Source organism: Nothobranchius furzeri, chromosome 15 (assembly GCF_043380555.1).
Source record: "Nothobranchius furzeri strain GRZ-AD chromosome 15, NfurGRZ-RIMD1, whole genome shotgun sequence".
Lineage (NCBI taxonomy): Eukaryota > Metazoa > Chordata > Actinopteri > Cyprinodontiformes > Nothobranchiidae > Nothobranchius > Nothobranchius furzeri.
Window position 1 is genome coordinate 49,156,579 of NC_091755.1, and position 17,252 is coordinate 49,173,830.

At 41.0% G+C, this 17,252-nt stretch overlaps 1 long non-coding RNA gene across 1 annotated transcript; it reads left to right on the forward strand.

Annotated features, from left to right (window-relative positions):
* Window positions 1-8,055: 8,055 nt before the first annotated feature.
* On the forward strand, window positions 8,056-8,780 carry LOC139063358 (uncharacterized). Its single transcript, XR_011516738.1, has 2 exons — window positions 8,056-8,431; window positions 8,553-8,780. It is a non-coding gene; the product is annotated as an uncharacterized lncRNA (long non-coding RNA).
* Window positions 8,781-17,252: the final 8,472 nt, after the last annotated feature.

Here is a 17,252-nt window from a genome sequence, read left to right on the forward strand (position 1 = left end):
CGGCTCCAAACTAGCAAAACAACGTGAGCACGTTCTGTTTACTACTTGGAGTGACAGCAGCAACAGCCAATAATACGTTAGCAAGTATCAGCAGAGCCAATAGATTAGCTTTTGGGTGGGTCTAATAGGAAACCGGTTTCCGTTTCGGTCCTAGTGCTCAACCAAATCCATTTAATGTAGCGTAATATTGTTTTTGGACGGAAAAAAGTGAAGGGGACCGAAACTGCCTTTTGAAAAAGTGGGGGGGACATGTCCCACCCGTCCCCCCCCAAAATTACGTCCCAGCTGCACGCATCACCAGCGACGTCTTGAATGACTGACCTAACAATTATTCACATCCGAGTTCCTATTCATCCGGTAAACAAAATAGTTTCCAGAGTGTTTTGTAGTTTCAATTTCTAAATTTAAGAAGCAGTTGTAAAATGCTTTCTTTACCCAGATCTTTGCCTTCCAGGCAACTATGCCTTCCAGATGCAACAGAAGAGAGAATCGGTATCTTTTAGCCATTAAAGAAAGGTGTTAGATTTCAAGATGGGTGTTAAATGAAAGGAAATTTCTGATTCTAAACAGGTCACTCTGAGTTTTTCATGCAGGCTGAACATGAAAATAGTCTCCTACACCTACCTCCTGCAGTAGCTTCTTATAGAAGACAGACGGTGAAACTCAAGGGTTAGAAAACAATGACAGATCTATGTCACACTGTCGCGTAACGTTCACAGACTCACCCATCTTGACTCACGATGGGGAAGGTTGTTGTTGGTTTGGCATCCAGGAAACAGTAGAGAATGTTTGCCTAGTGGAAGCTAGCCGTTAGCATTAGCAACTCCCCCACATGTCAGAACTCCTCCAGGCTTGTGTTATTTGTGGAGATAAAACATCAATGTTGCAGAGCAAACAGAGTCAGTGGTAGAGTGGTGTTGCTGTTAGCCAATCAGAGGAGAGATGTCCAAAAATCAGGAAATGAGACTCTGGATCCTGCCGTCTGAAGCTACGTTCTCCTCCAGATGACTTATAGTTCCCCAAACAGGTACACCGGCGATTTTATTTCCCAGAGTATCACTTACAGGTCATTTATTCACAAGGAGCACCTTGACGGCTGCTCTCATGGCCTGCCTGTATCTGTTTTTTTCCCCCAACTTTGTTTTCATTTATTGACATTAAAATAAAAATACAAAACTAAATTGCTAAAAGCCAAAATGAAAAAGGGGACAGAAAGAAGAAAAACTTATGTTATCTGCCCCTTTTAACTAAAATAACATTAATACAAATGAAATAATGATATGATTCTTAAAAAATTTGAACAGTATAGTTTCTGGACTGGCTGGCCGACACAACCTCAACCCATGAATTGAAAAAAGAGAGAAAACAAGTTACACAGAAAGAAGCATAAAGTTATATACATATATACTTACATGTATATACACATATGCATACATACACTTGCTCCCTTTTTCCCTTTTTTTTCTATCCCCCCCCACCCCCACGCGTTTATGTAACAGATCTATATAAGTTAATCATTTCATTTTTTATTTCTTTTTGGAAATTCAATATTGTTTTTGCATTCTTGATTTCACTATTTAATTTATTCCACATTTTAACTCCATATATGGACACACAATGTTCCGTTATGAGTATCCTATGTCCAGGTATATTAAATAAGTCGTGTCCTTTTAAATCATATTTGCTATGTCTTTTTGTAAATCTTTTAATTAAACCTGCAGGTGCGTACCCTTTGTTTGCATTATGCATACATTTTAAAATATTGTAGTCCACCAGATCATAGAATTTTAGTGTTTTTAATTTTATAAATAATGGATTGGACGGATCTCTGAATTTGCTTTTTTTCTGTAAGATGTAAATGGAATTTGTGTAAGTTTTATATGCTGTTCTCCAGATTTCAATGCAGTAGTTCAGGTACGGTATGATCAGTGATTTATGTAACAAATATAGTGAATTATTATCAAGTAACCATTTTGCTCTATGTAACAGTGCAATAGTTTTAGATATTTTAGTTTTGACACTGTTTAGCTGCAGTTTCCAATACATTTTTTCATCAATGATGACTCCCAGATACTTGACTTCTTTAACTCTTTTAATATTAATCTCATCTATATTAAATAAAATGTCATCATTTGAATATGTATTACTAAATATCATAAAACATGATTTATTACTGTTTAATGATTGTTTGTTCCCATCAAACCATAGTTTAATTTTTTTCATCTCTGTTTGCATCACTTCTATCGTCTGCTCAACATTATCTCCTGAATAATAAAAAAGTTGTATCAACTGCAAATAAGGTGCATTTTAATATATTGGATACCTCAACAATATCATTTATATAAATGATAAATAGTTTAGGGCCCAATACCGACCCTTGTGGTACACCACAAGTAATGTTATTTATATGTGATTTTGTGTTGTTTATTTGAACATACTGCTGTCAATCAGTTAGATAACTTATAATCCATTTTAGGGCCATCCCTGTGATTACATATTTGCTAAGTTTTTTAATAAGAATTTTAAGATCCACTGTATCAAATGCTTTTTTTAAATCAATAAAGATACTTATGAGATGAGTTTTTTTTTTGTCAATGGCTTCTGATATTTCTTCTATTAATTCCATTACTGCCATGGATGTTGAATGATTTGTTCTAAAACCATACTGACTGTCATTTAATATCTCTTCTTTGATCAGGAATCGGTCCAGCCTAGCAATACATAATTTTTCTAGTATTTTTGAGAATTGTGACAATAAAGATATTGGTCTGTAGCTGGAAAATATATGTTTGTCTCCACTTTTATGAAGTGGTATGACTTTTGCAATTTTCATCCTGTTAGGAAATGTCCCTGTTGCAAAAGATAAATTACATATGTAAGTCAATGGATGAATAATACTTTCTATTATATTTTTTTATTAATGTTATGTCTAAACCATCACAGTCAGTACTTCTTTTATTGATGCATTTATGGAAAATATTTCTTATTTCATCACTACATTTCATGTTCTACATGTCTGTGAGTGTGACCTTGGTCAGGCTGTACTGCAGAGACAACGTTCTATGCCTCAGGAAGCCTCAGGGCATCGACAATACAGTTGATTCTGGTTCCTCCTAAATGTACTGATTAAACGAGTGAACAACGCCTTTAAAGCTGTTAATAAATTCAAGTGATTCAAACCATTTTATCAGTAAAACACAAAGGTCATGCAAACGTCAGAAACTAAATATTTTTGTTTTCTTGTGGATAGAAAAGTGAGCACTTAGCGTCAGGACTCCCTTCAACAATTCAACAAGTTTCAGATCCCCGTCATGCCAAAGCCGCCCGTTTCTTTTTGAGTCACTGCTTTTGTGGATTTCTGGCATGTTAAGGATCATTATCTCATTTAAAGGTCAAGCCTCTGGGTCAGCTTTCACAGATTTGGTCTCGCATTGTCAAACAGTCTTTGATGTCCTACAAAATTTAGAGTTGAATCACTATTTGCAGGATGCCAAAGCCCTGATGCAGGAATGTGTTTTACCTTTCAACTCATCCTGCACCTCCTTTGCTGCTGTTGTTTTTCTTCTGCTACAAGGTTTTGTTTTATCATCACAAAATGTCCTTTCAGTGCTCCACCAGGTTTGTGTAGTCTCCTAATTGCAGACACATGCACTTTGACACCAAAAGATAAAATCAGTGGCAAAAAGACACATTCAACACCAACAAACAGATTAATAAAAACTGGAGCACCTGATTTTGACACATATTCAGTTTAGTTTTGCACACTTTTAAATGTAAATTATGTATAAAATATAAAAACCTACTAGCTGTGACCCTATTCAGGAAGAAGCAACTAGAGAATAAAATAAAAGCTTTCATAAGTTTTATTGTTTTACGATGCAAACCTGATTTTACAACAGCTAAAATCGCAAAACCACGGAAGAAATTGTTCTGGGTTTGAATGATGGCATAAGACAATATGTTTTATATGAAAATGCAAAGAAAAAACATGAAGTGGAGTGGAGGAAATGAAAATGTTATTAGAAATACCTCAAAAGGCTGTTTTCAAACACTCCAGTGTCCTTAGATCAGATTAGGAGGTGTAGGTGAGACCGGAGGGATGTTCCAGGTGGGAAAACTCCTTAAAATCCATTTTAGATGCCAGATTGTTCACTTTAAAGTGAAAATAAATAGCTGATAATCCGATATCTCTCGTGAATTATTTCCTTCCCACATAAACTTTATAAAAAACTACAAGAGAATTCCAGTCAAAACTCATAATGTCATCCCTTTTATTTCATTTAACTTTTGTTTTTAAAGGATTCTGTCACATCGGCTTTTACACTTCTACACAAATTTGCAAATTTTCATTGCTTTATTTTCTTTGTTTTACCAGAAAATCCTTTTCAGAACAAAAGCATCAGACTTATTTATTTTTCATCCTGCTCAGGGTCGCAGCTGTAATCAGGGTATGAGGATCCCATGAAAACAGACACAACATTAGGTTTTAATGTCTATGGACAGTTAACCGCTCCAGTTTCACCAAACACGCATGTTTTGGATTGCTGCAGGAAGCTGGAGTACCCGGAGAAAATCCACACAAATGCAAGAAATGAAATTAAAGGTCTCACACTTTTTTACAGAGATAAATATCACCTGCCTCTCCAATATCAAATGCTCCTCTACGTCAAAACGAGGCCAGCTGAGGTAGCTCAGGAATTTGGTCAGAATGGGGAGGTGTTTCAGGCATGTCCTGCTGGCAGGAGGCCCCCGGGTCGACCCGGGACACACCGGAGGAATTATATCTCCACGCTGGCCAGGGAACGCCTTTGGATCCCACTGGTGGAGCTGGTGGATGTTGCTGGGGAGAGGAAGGTTTGGGCCTCTCTACTGGGGCTGCTGCCCCCATGACCCAGATTCGGATAAGATGACAACAACAAGAAATCTACAAACTAATTTTACCGTATATCCACTTACTACTCCTGCTGCCTTTAAAGACCAAGTTCACCAAGAAACCGAGTTTTATTTGCTATTTTTTAAACAAGATCAGTCTCTCTAAGTTTAACATGCAGACTCGTTGTGAAAATAGTCTTCTACCCCTCTTTCCCACGTTAGCCGCTGATTGAAGACAGAAAAACTCTCAGATTAGAAAGCTCACAGATCTACGGCGCACTGTCACTTAGCATTCATGGACTCACCCGTCAAGGAAGGCTGTTGTTGGTTTACCGTCCAGGAGAGAGCAGAGCAAATCTCGGCTAATAAAAGCTAACCGTTAGCATTAGCAACTCCACCACATGGCAGAACTCCTTCAGACATGTGTTATTTGTGAAGAGCAGACAGAGTCAGTCACGTTGCTATTAGCCAATAAGGGGCGAGATGTCCAAATATCATGAATTCTAATGAGTAAGTCTCCCGGTCCTTCCTTTTCTGCCCCCTACTCCTCCGGCTAATTTCTACTATCTTCTATCGCCAGAGAACCACACAGTTTCCATGTGCTGAAACAACAGAGTGAATGAAAACTTTAAATAAATAAAAAACACAAAAGAGACAAAAGAATTTTTTCTTCTTCTTTGGCGCAGAAGTAAATGGGTTAAAGTCATTTTTGTGTTTGCTAATGGCAGCCATCTTGAATTGGGTGAACTCCAATCATTCTGGATACATTTCCTACTAAGACTGACAGGTGCATTCAAATGTAGTGGTTTATGAGATGTTTTGCTAACAAATACAGACATGTCTTTGGTTCTACTGAGGTTCTCTTTTATTGTTGTTGTTCACAAAAATCTAAAAGCAACAGCAGACGTCAGACTCAGCTCGCCGCGTTCCGTTCGATCATTCAACACATTAAAAGTAATGCTGCTAAAATGCCTGCAAGGAACACTTTGCTCAAGAACAAGAATCATGTTCTTCCATCCTCCTCTCCATCTTATCACAACAAATGTGTCTGTTGTATTACGCTCTAATAGGGACGTGTTGTTCTACACAGAGTGAGCCGAGGATGAAGGTTTGTTATGGAAAACATCCAGTTTTGGATGCAAGGGCCTCGGGGAGCGACTGACTCTGAGTCACTGTTACATTCCTGTATCAAACATTAAAAATAATCGGGGACACTGAGAAATTCATCTACCAGACCACGTGCAGGAACATCTATTTGGCTCTTTCTGCACTTTGGTGGCAAAATAATCCACTTGTTTTCGAGTCCAGAAGAAAAAGTATCTCAGAAATACAGACTGTTGTTTTAAAGTGGAAAATAATCAAGTAAAAATCTTGTGTAAACCGAACCATGAGTAGGTTGGCCTGCCTTTAAAAACTCATTAATGCTGAAATTTTTTGTTGCAAACGGCGTGATCACCGTTGTTGTGCACCCCTAATTTTATGTGCAAACTGGGAAGAACACAACATTTATATCTGGTGAAGGAACCAGATGAAACTCATAAGTCTGTGGAAATCTTGACTGTTGAGAGAAATAACGTGCATAAATGATGTCACGGAATAGACCAAATGTGCTGCAGAAGAAAAAGTAAAGCCAATTTTACTGGCAGGTTGGTGTTTTTATTTTTTTGTTTTTTGTTGGTTTGGTTTGTTTTTTGCACAATTTTGGAGCCGCTTTGTGTCAAGACCAAAGATTTGAACCTGGGAATTAAAGTTTAGAATAGCCTCAAACAACCTCTAATGAGCAGGGGAGGCTGTAGACTAACACTGATCAGGAGGCCGCACCACACCACAAACATGTCATTACGTCAGTGAGTAATTACAAAAATATAACAACAGAAATTAAGTTACAGTTACTTTAAATACAACAGCTTTTCAATTAGTTTCAAATCTATTTAGAAAAAAATCAGTAACATGTTTTTATATCTCAGTAATGAGAATTGAACCACACTTGTTTAGCAACTTTCAGAGTCTCCATAGTGTTTTAAACTAGTGAATCATTCATTCATTCACACACACGTTCACATGCTGCTGGTGATGTGGTACAATGTAGCCACAGCTGCCCTGGGGGCACACTGACCAAGGCTTAAGCATCTATGTTCACTAAAGTCGTCATTTGCATGTTTTTACTGTGCAGGCGTCGGACGAGCCCCCGCACCATGAGAACAAACATCTCAGCTCTAAAGCCAATCTTCATCAGCATACGTCACACGTCACGTGATCAGGAAGCAGAACATCCATGTGTTAGATCGTTTTGGGCCGCTGCTGTAGAAAAAGTGAGGCGCAAACCGGAAAAGCTTCTGCCGATCACAGTTCAACAACGGATTATGAAAGAACAGATAACGCTCGAAACGCGCGGATTCTTCTTGATGTAAGAGGTGAGTCTCTGCTTTGTTTTGGTTGTTTTGGTTATTTTGGTTGTTTTGGCGTCGACATCATCGTAGCGCTCAACGTTCTGTGACTCTTGAAAAAAAAACTGTAAAAATGGTGAGAAACGCTGGCAGCGAAGGGCTTTACCAATCAGTAAATGGCTGGCAGTGAATGAGTTAATACTTAGACTCCACCCTCTGCAGGAAGCCATTGGGGGGTCCAAGGGGACCCTGTCCCCCCCTCTAGAAACATCCCTGCAAATGAGCGGACATTTCATCAGGTATCAGTTGAAAAAAATATGTTACAGCTTCTGGAGACCATTAGGGAGCCTAAGTCACGCCCATCTACCTCCAGACCAAGGAAGTACAGGAAAATGGCTTTAGGTTCAGTGAACTTCAAGCCCTTCCTTCAAGAGGAAAGAACCACCGTAAATCTGGCCATTTGGTAAATTGCAGCTATGCTAGGGGACAGGAGATTATGTGGTGACGTCATGTATGTTACGTGACGTACCGATGTCTGATTTGTAGTCGTGCTAAATGCTTTAATTCTGTTTGCCGTGTGAATAAAAAAAATGGAATGGATTCAAAGAAACCCAAGGACTCATCGGCTGTGTCTCAATTCAGGGTCTGCATCCTACGTCGGCCGGATTCGTCGGCCGGTTACATCACAGCGCCGCGACTAGGCCTGTCCCAATTGGAAGACTCCTTCAAATGCGGTCGACGAATGCGGCCTTCTTTTCGCCTGAATGAAGGATGGGTTGGGTGTATCCTTCAACAGGTAGCATTTCCCAAGATGCCTTGCGGGCCGGCCGGCAGAAAAACTTAAAAACAATGGCGGACAGTGAAGCGGGAGCTGTCGGAGACGATTGCGCATATAAATGTCAGTATAAACTAGAAAACTGTTAGGTTAAGGGCTTTTTGTGATACATGAATGTTATTTTAGTTAGAAATGTTGCAGTAAAAGTGCTTGTATTGCGGTCTCGGCTCGTATGTTCGGCCGCTCGGTGTCGTACTTCTCCCGCTCCGTTTTTCCCCTGATTTTAATAGGAGTTTGTATTTTAGGTACAAGAGAAAACCAGGGAATTTATTAAGCTTAGGGCGGAGATGGACCACATGATCACCGGAGCAAAGTATTCGGCGGCTGTGGCATGGAGGTACAATAACATCTCATATTTTAAAAACTCGTTTGAGTTTATTTTTTTCTGCGAAAACATGAAAGGAATAACCCGTTGTCCTCTTTTCTCTTCCTGTTTCTTTTCTTACATGTTTGTTAAGACTATTCTGGAGAAAATGGGCATCCAGGGGAAGGTGACAGCGATGACCAGCTTCTGGAGCTGATCAGGGAGGACATGAGGCTGCAGAGGGAGGCAGAGCAGCAGAGGGCACAGGAGAGAAGGGAGAACTTTGACAGCTTTTTACTTTGCTAGAAAAAAATGGTTAATAAAGATTAAACATGTACATATAAAAGAAATATCTAAATAAAATCAGTTCTGCATTAAACTCTTGAATTTTATTTTGGTTTACAAATGAGAATTGTTTACTAGAGGGTATCTGCTGGGTCTTGAAAAGTCTTAAAAGGTGATAAATGGGTTTTGGTCAAATTAAGTCCCTTAGAAAGTATTAAAAACTATTATCACATCTTTGCTCAGGCTCAGCTTGTCGAAAGTATTTTCTCCGAATTAGCTCTCCAACAGTCAAGGAAATTATTAAAGAACTAAATAAAACTTCGAGCTCCATCGTTTAAAGTTCCTTCTCCCTTCTGCTCAGCGGTTCCACGGTTGCTAGGTGACGGAACGTTCGCCGAGGGAGAGGCGGGAATTCATGAAGGCTAGGCCTGTCCAAATTCACAGCCGTTAACATCCGGTCAACCCGGCCGACGGAGGACCCAGCCCACGTCGGCCGAGTAGGCTGGGTCCTTCGAAGGATGCAGACCCTGAATTGAGACACAGCCATCGTTGCCCACGACTTGTAGGTTGGCTATAATTTTTACCTGTTAGTTGCTAATTTTTTCTGTTACCAAATGTCTGACTGACATCTCTTTTACTTTTGGAGGCACCCTGATTCAAGATGGCCGCTACAGCCAATCAAAACCAGCAAAATGATTCTGTGACAGATACTGAGCTTTGTGATTGCTCAGATTTGACCAAAACCATAATAAATCCATGGTTTCTCAACACAAAATGAGGTTAGTTTCAAACTCTTGCTAGAACAGAAGCAGGTGTGTGTTTATAATTTTCTTACAAGGTTAGTTTCAGGAAATAAAACATTATTCTTATCTGATTTCTGTTTTTTTAAACCATTTGCGTATAAATGTTACTTCTGTTTAACATGGCTGTGCATTATCAACCAAAATTATGTTAAGATAATAAAACAACCAGCTTGTCATGTAGTTTGCATGCATTTTGCATGTTCTGCGTGTTCATGTGGTTTAAGTTTGTGCAACAGCCTGAGATGGCCGTGGCAGAATCACAAAGATCTTCTGCCTCACCTGACTGAAATACACATTTTTGACAAATGAGACCAGAGCCAGACCAGATCATTAACCAAATTTCAAGCTCTCCCCACCCATTTAAATCTACCAACACAACAAAGCGTGAGTGATTGCTCACTGGGAAATGTATGGAATCTGACAAACCTGTGCTTCTGAAAGGAAACATTTGGAGCACTTGGGTGTAGCCACTTTTTCCTGCAGGTGAACCGCTGTGGAATCAATGAGAAGAGGCCTGGAGCACACGTTACGTAAGACGAGCCCCATTTTTACGAAGCAGCAGCAGAACTGTCTACCACACCCTGGGGGTGAAACCTTGCAGCTCCGTTATAAATGTCATAATAAGTCACGAGCGCAGGATGTTGCTGCAGGGCTGCAGGAAAGGAGAGGTGGAAAAGTTTTGAGTCCAAGCTCTTGTGAAAGAAAACAAGATCTGAGGAGTGATGAGGGGTGGAAGCTGTATAAGAAAAAGACAAACTGGGATTTCCGTTCAGTGTCTGACATGTTCAGGTGTCTCAGGTTGGGACGCTGATGATATTTGCTCAGTGTTGCCATAATTTTCTTCTGTTTCAAACTCGAGTCTCTTTTTTCCTGTTTGCTTGTTTTTCCATCTCCTGTTTGCTAAAGATGTAGCAAACATCTTTAATGGCACGCTAATTTTTCCCAGGTTAGCGAACACGCCTCTCCTGCACGGTGGCCATTGATGCACGGAGCGCTTGGCTCACAGCTGACGTCAGGTCAGGAGAATGTCAACAAAGGCTGGGTTCTTCGGACCGTGCCTCTCCCACGTTCTCACAGTGTTTACAATAGGGTTCCCTGTGCACATGAGGCCAAGGTAGGGTGTGTTTGGTATGGAGGGAAAGTTACACATCCGTGTTTGTTGTTGGGATGAGAGTTTATGGGTAGCTTTGTGTTTGATCTGTCCACATTGTGAAGTGATGTGCACTCGGCAGGCAGGTGGTAAATGGCTGCTGTGACGTTTAAAAGAAAAAAAAGTTTATTTCACAAAAAAGGCCTCATGTCATTCTTACTGTCAGTACAAAGGACATTTATTATTTTGCATACGTCAGTTATAGTGATCCTACTGGATGAGGTGGTTAAGCAGTTAAGAATGATGGCTGCAGCAGTCAGTGGGTTGACATGCAGAAAGGAAAAAAAAACTATTATTACCTTGGACTTTTCATTCATTCATCTACAGAGCACCTTCCACAACCTTTAGCAGAGGCCCAAAATGCTGAACACAACAATAAACAGGCAAACACGTCAATAAAAACAATAAAAACAGATGAGAACAATTGTCAAACAATTAAAATCAAGACAAAATTGCAGACCCCAGTGGTGAAAATGTCTGAACATAATAATGGGCCTTCAGACGTGACTTAAAAATGCGGAAAGAAGGCGCCAGCCTAACAGTCAAATTGGCCGTTCCACAAAGTTGGAGCAAGGACCGCAAATGCACGAACACCCCTAGATTTGCATCTGGAACGAGGGACCACCAGTTCTGAAATGGATTTACACATTTTAGTCTGACTGAAGTCGAACTGAACTGGACTGCTCCTCGTAGGGAGCCTAAAGCTTGGTTAATGCTTGACGCATTTACTTTCCGCTTGGTGATGCGGCTCGTGGATGGAATGCGCTTCACAACTCGCAGCGTTTATGGGTCATGCGGCTTGTCTCTGCGGTGAGCCAATATTCTCCCAAACTGTAGGGGGCAGCATGGAGCTCTACGGCATGCATCCAACACTACACCATAGTAGAAGTAAAAATTACTGTTGTTTACAACATGGCATTCCAGCATTTTTTAACAGCGTCCTCGTCTTTTCCGACAGTGCGCGCTATTTCTCTCCAAGAATTACTAACAACATGTTGATCACGGTGATCTCTTGAGAGCTGAATCATTCAAATGTCTGTATTTACGAACCTCTGCCATACTAGTTCTTGCCCGTCCGCCATGTTTTTCCGCGTCCGACCGTCTGCGTGGTTAGAAAATTTCCTAGGTGCGCGGTGCGGAAATTTTGGGCCGTCCGGAGGCGCGGTGGAGGGGCGTGGTTGTTAAAATGACGCAATTTTGCCGCACGGAGCCGTGCGAACCTCGCGGACATCAAGCATAAACCAAGCTTCAGGCTCCCTATTAAGAGCCTCTCTTAAGAACAGTGGGAGCTTTAGGTCGTTTATAAGTGGCCAGATTGTGTCTGTGCTTGCGCGGACATCATTTATCTTGGACACAACGTGCTTTTACTGCGATAGAATCCTCGCTCATTCATTTTTTTGACAAGTAGCTCCTGAAATTGTCTGTACTCCACAGACTCCCCTCTGGTGATCTGAGCTCCGGCTCTAACAGGAAGAAGCTCCCAGAGTTCTCCATCGCTCCAGTTTATCATTTCAGCTGGTTCTGGTGACAAATGTGAAACTCACGGCCCGTGTTTACTTTCATTTTCAATATTGTAGCTGGCCAACGCTCGGCATTAACTCCTCATGTGATCATGACACCTCCCTCTGTTGCGCCAAGGCGTAATATGCATTCATGAGTCCAGTGTTGCAGCAATATTACTACCAAGCGTGGCGGCACAAACGCCGCAAAATTCTTGCACCGCCATGCCACCGTGGCATGATCATAATCACGGTGGCAGTATTACGCTGATTTCCTGGTGTGTGAGTTAGGGTTGTGCCTTCTAAAAAGGTTTAAGCTAAGGTCAATCAATCAATCAATCAATCAATCAATCAAAGCTTTATTTATAAAGCGCCTTCCGCAACCCTGTCAGGAAGCCCAAAGCGCTGAACATGGTACAGTTGTAAGTAATTATACTGAATAAATCAACAATAAAAGAAATTCAAATTACAAAATACAAATTACAAAATACAAAATGGAAATAACAAGATAGATGAAACATTCCGGTAAAATACAAATGTGTGAAACACAATTGGATTGAGTGGATGGATTGAGTGTACCAATGAAAACTGTGGAATGGATTCAACATAATAGAGGGCCATAATCAAACATGTTCTGGAAACGCCAAGCGGAGGAGGTGTGTTTTTAGGTGATTCTTAAAGACTGGCAGAGAAGGGGACAGCCTAACTGAGGGTGGCAACTGGTTCCAGAGTAACGGTGCTAGGACTGAGATCCGGTATCCAGATAATGCAGAAATGTGTATCATGACTTTTTCAGTTGTATTTTGGAATGATTTAAATTGCATGTTATTTAATAAGCCATGAGACGTAGGATTCCATAGTGAATATGAAATCAACCTTATGGATCTGTGGGTGCTAATTAACCAGAAGATTGGAACTTTTTATTGCAGGGATTAGATAACAGCTTCGTATTCACTCAGAGACAACAGAAGAGAGAGAGTCGTGTTTAAAAGTTTAAAGATTACTAAAAACAAATTTAACTAGACTAACTTTAACACTAAATGTATGGTGTAACTAAGGCGGATGAGACGGAGAATGGTGTGATGTGGAATGTTACTCAGAACCAGCAAATTCGAAGAAGCGATTAGTTCTAATGGGAAATAAAGGTGATGTCTTCGCTCTAAGCTTTGGTTAGGAGGTTCATAAACACATTCGACGCCATTTGTCGGTCTATGTACCCTTAGCGGAAGTCCCCGTCTAGATCAGGAGGTGTGAAGGTCCAGCTTGACTTTATGGAGCCGAAGCCTGTAGAAGCAGCCGCGGCAGCCGACCACCCGTCTTTGAGATACTTCCGGGTCACAACAGTTTTGTTGGCATCTAGTGAGACCCAAACCTGGGTCATGATGATTCAGCTTTTATTCTGAAAGGAACCGTTGCAGCAGGTGGAACAGCAACAGATTTTATCCAGCTTGTCGTTGGTACTTTTGGTTAAAGAGGAAAGTTACGGATTGGCCACTCCGACTACTTCTCTAGAACGCTTTGAACTGGCGTTAGAGATGGCGTGGGCATAGTTTTATACTTCGGATGTTTTGGTTTGTGGTCGAACGAAAAGATGACAGATTTACCAAGCACCACCAAAACCACGCCTCCGTCAGATCTGGCAGATTCTGATTGGATCAGTAAAAGCAATGTGTTGTCTCTTAACGCTACGTGAGATCAGTCCTAGTGGAAACATTTAAAGTCATATTACTTATTATATTCTATAGGATTATAATAAAGTAATTAATATTTTGATTTCACAGATTGGTCACATCTTATTATTGACTAACACTTTGTTTGATTAGCTTTATTAAAATAGAGTTCATTGATTTATTAAAAGGAGAGAGTCCATTCTTCTCTTGAGCTGGAAAGAAGCAGTTTATAACAAATGCATGAGACCTGAGGCCATATCTCATGCAGACTAGTCCTGTGTCAGAGGAGGGGGGGGGAAATGACTTTTGGTGGAAAACATTCATTTCATTCTGTTACAATTTTTTTGAATATCCAGAAGGAATATTAATTGACTAAAATCAAAAGCTATGAAACCATTTGAGAAATTTGAGTGAATTTATCACCACAAAATCATCTTCAGTTCTGTTTGCTGCATTAATAAAAAAAGTGCATGAAAAAGAAATAAGAATCAAAAGCTCCAAATGTTGCAGAGATCAGAAATCTGAATCGCTCCAAAAACCCTGAAATGGATCGGCGCCTCTCTAATTAAAACGCTGCCATTTTCCCATCTTGTGAAAAGAGAAAGTTATTTTTAGATTAAACCCGCCGCTGTCATCCAGCCCAGCTGCTCTGCGCTCATCAAGCAGAACCAGAACTGCGCGTCCTGTTGGTCATTACCATCCTCAACGACCCTCGAGGTCACGAGGGTCACGACGACACCAAGGGCCGCCGGCGGAGACCCGCAGCAGAAACACACATCCAAAGCCGGTTTGTATACACGAGGCCGGATGTTGGGATCCTTGAACATTTGCCTGATAGAAGACAGAACAACATGTTCTGCAAGCCGGAACGCTAATTAGGCAAATGTGTTTGTTTACTGGGTGAAGTGGGCGGTTAGTTTCATTCACCTTTATCACAAGGGAAGCATCAGATGTTCAAAAAAGCACTTTAAGGACACTTAAAGGCAGAATGTGATCAGTCCAGATAGAAAAGAAAAGATGAGGTCGAGACATTCTTCTCTGCATTCCTGCCCTTCCCTGTGGGGACTGCATGACCAGATGACTCCACTTTCAAAAAGCTACTACAGATACACACCCATACACACCCAAACACACACACACACACACACGCACGCACACACACACACACATACTCACACACTCAGCAACTCAAATAGAAACGTTCACACACACGGCCATTCAAAGGTAAACCTGTTGTCTTTAAATGAGAAAGGGAATGCACGAATACCTCGTGTGAGGTTCATTTGTAAATGCAGCCAGGATTTACAATGTAAAACACTCTTTTTTACAAAGGTCTGTTGCAGCTATGAAAGAGAGCCTCTGAATTTTGTCAGCAGCTGTGAGAGGACTTCTACTGGAGCACAAGTCTCTGCAGACGCAGGCCCTACAATCAGAAAAGCTATTTAAAGAAAGAAATCAAGGTTTATGTGAAATGAGTTTGTGCACCACACTAAATTGTAAATGCAAAATAAGCAAACAGATCTGTATATGTTCTTAGTAAGGTCCGAACCTAATTTAAAGAGCAAGTCACCCCCAAATCAACTTTTTTTTTCTGATAAACTATATAAATGCACGTCTAATCGTGCTGCAGACATGTGCAGTCAATAGTTTTGCTCTTTAGTGCATTTTAGTTAAAAGAATTTTTTTTTGCCTAACACTGTCAGTGTTGTGCCGTTGTCAGGTAAAAACTCTGCACTGCATTTGAATTTAAATCTGCCATCGCTATTGGCTAAGAGGTACCCTAGAACGTTAACTGGTACCATATGATGTCACAATGTTGTTGTGAGCCGTGTGTGTATTTGTTAGCGGCTCCGCCCTCTCGGTCTGCTAGGCATCAGCATTTGTCGCATTTTTCAAACAGGAAGTGGAAGTGGAGTAAGAATCTGGTAGGGGCTGACTTGCTCTTTTAGAAACAAGGTTATAACTTTGAAAGTTTGCGGGAAAATCGCTGCTTCCAGTCCGACAGGTGGAAATTCTGCATCAATGGACAATTTTATTATTCTTTTTTACTGTTTCTGATTTTCTAAATAGATTAATTTCTGAATTCCTGTAAAACTTGAAGCAAAAGTTAGAATGAAACCCCTCCCATTGCTGTCAGTTTTACATTGCATGGATATTTAGATGTTACTTACAAGCATAAACATCACCAGAGACAGCTAAATGCAGCACAGGTGATGTTTACACATAAACACACTCCAGAATTTCCTTTTGGGAAACACTCACGTAGATTTAATGACCAATGACATCAGAACCCCTTATTCACACTTTCAGGAGGAAACAAAGGACAGCAGGTTTGTATCAGCTGGACATCCCTGCTGTGTTTCCTCAGCGTCTGCTGCTTGAGATTTCGTGCACAAAAGCCGGAAACAGCAAATCAAACCAATAATGTGGAGATTTTTGAAAGCAGAGCAGGATGGATGAGAAGCCAAAGCCAGTTTGGGAAGAGTTCAGGAAGTTCAGGCTGGCCACCTCCACCAGCAGTGGATGGGAATCCAATCAGAGTCGGATTCAAGCTGCACTGGTAGAACAATCAAGAGGAGAGGGGGCGTTTAAATTTCCTGATGTGGGGTTTCCCAGGGAAACAGCTCTGAGCAGTTTCTGGGCCATGACATCACCGGCAGCAACACAGAGGTGTTTTGATTCAGCCGGATGGGAAGGAGAAACTGGTGGGAAAACCCCCTCCGCCTGCACGACAACAACAAAGCAGCCACTCAGGCCACAATGCAAATCAACTGTAAACGGTAGGGGTGAGGATGTGGAAGGAGGGTGAGAAAAGGAAAAGAGAGAGTTTTCTGGTGTGTGGGACGAAACAGAAACCGTGTTTAAATGGAGGGAAAGGACGGGAGGGGGAGGAGTCTCAAAGACAACCTGATGCTGCTTCTCAGAGCGAGCTTGTTCATGTGGCTGAGAATAAAAACAGATCAGCTGATTGCCAATAATAAAGCCAGGAGAAACTCCCCGTTCTCCCTCTGTGGGAAGTTTCCGATAATCCCACCACCAGCATTCCTTAGCATTGACACTGGGCTGTTTGTTGGTTTAATATGTCACAGCCGTCTGTTTCCCACGTGGATAAATGTGTACAGCCCATAAACAACAACACCCGTCCTCTACCCTCCGTGGGAAGGTGACAGGAGGGGACTTCTTCCTGGTTCAGCACATTCCTCCCAGGAGCACGTGGTTTTGTGCTCCCCACCACCACCCAGACGCCCGCTCCTCCTTTTGACACAGGAATCATGACAGCATGAGATGTGATGGGGGTCTTTTGGGTTCAGAGTGTCTTTCAGACCGCCTGATTTTCAAACAAATTCAGTGTTTTGGTTAGAAAATGTAATATTTATTGATTGTTTTTTTAATTTCTCATTGTAGCTTTGCACCCTAATCTCATAAAATAAGAGTTTAACATTTATT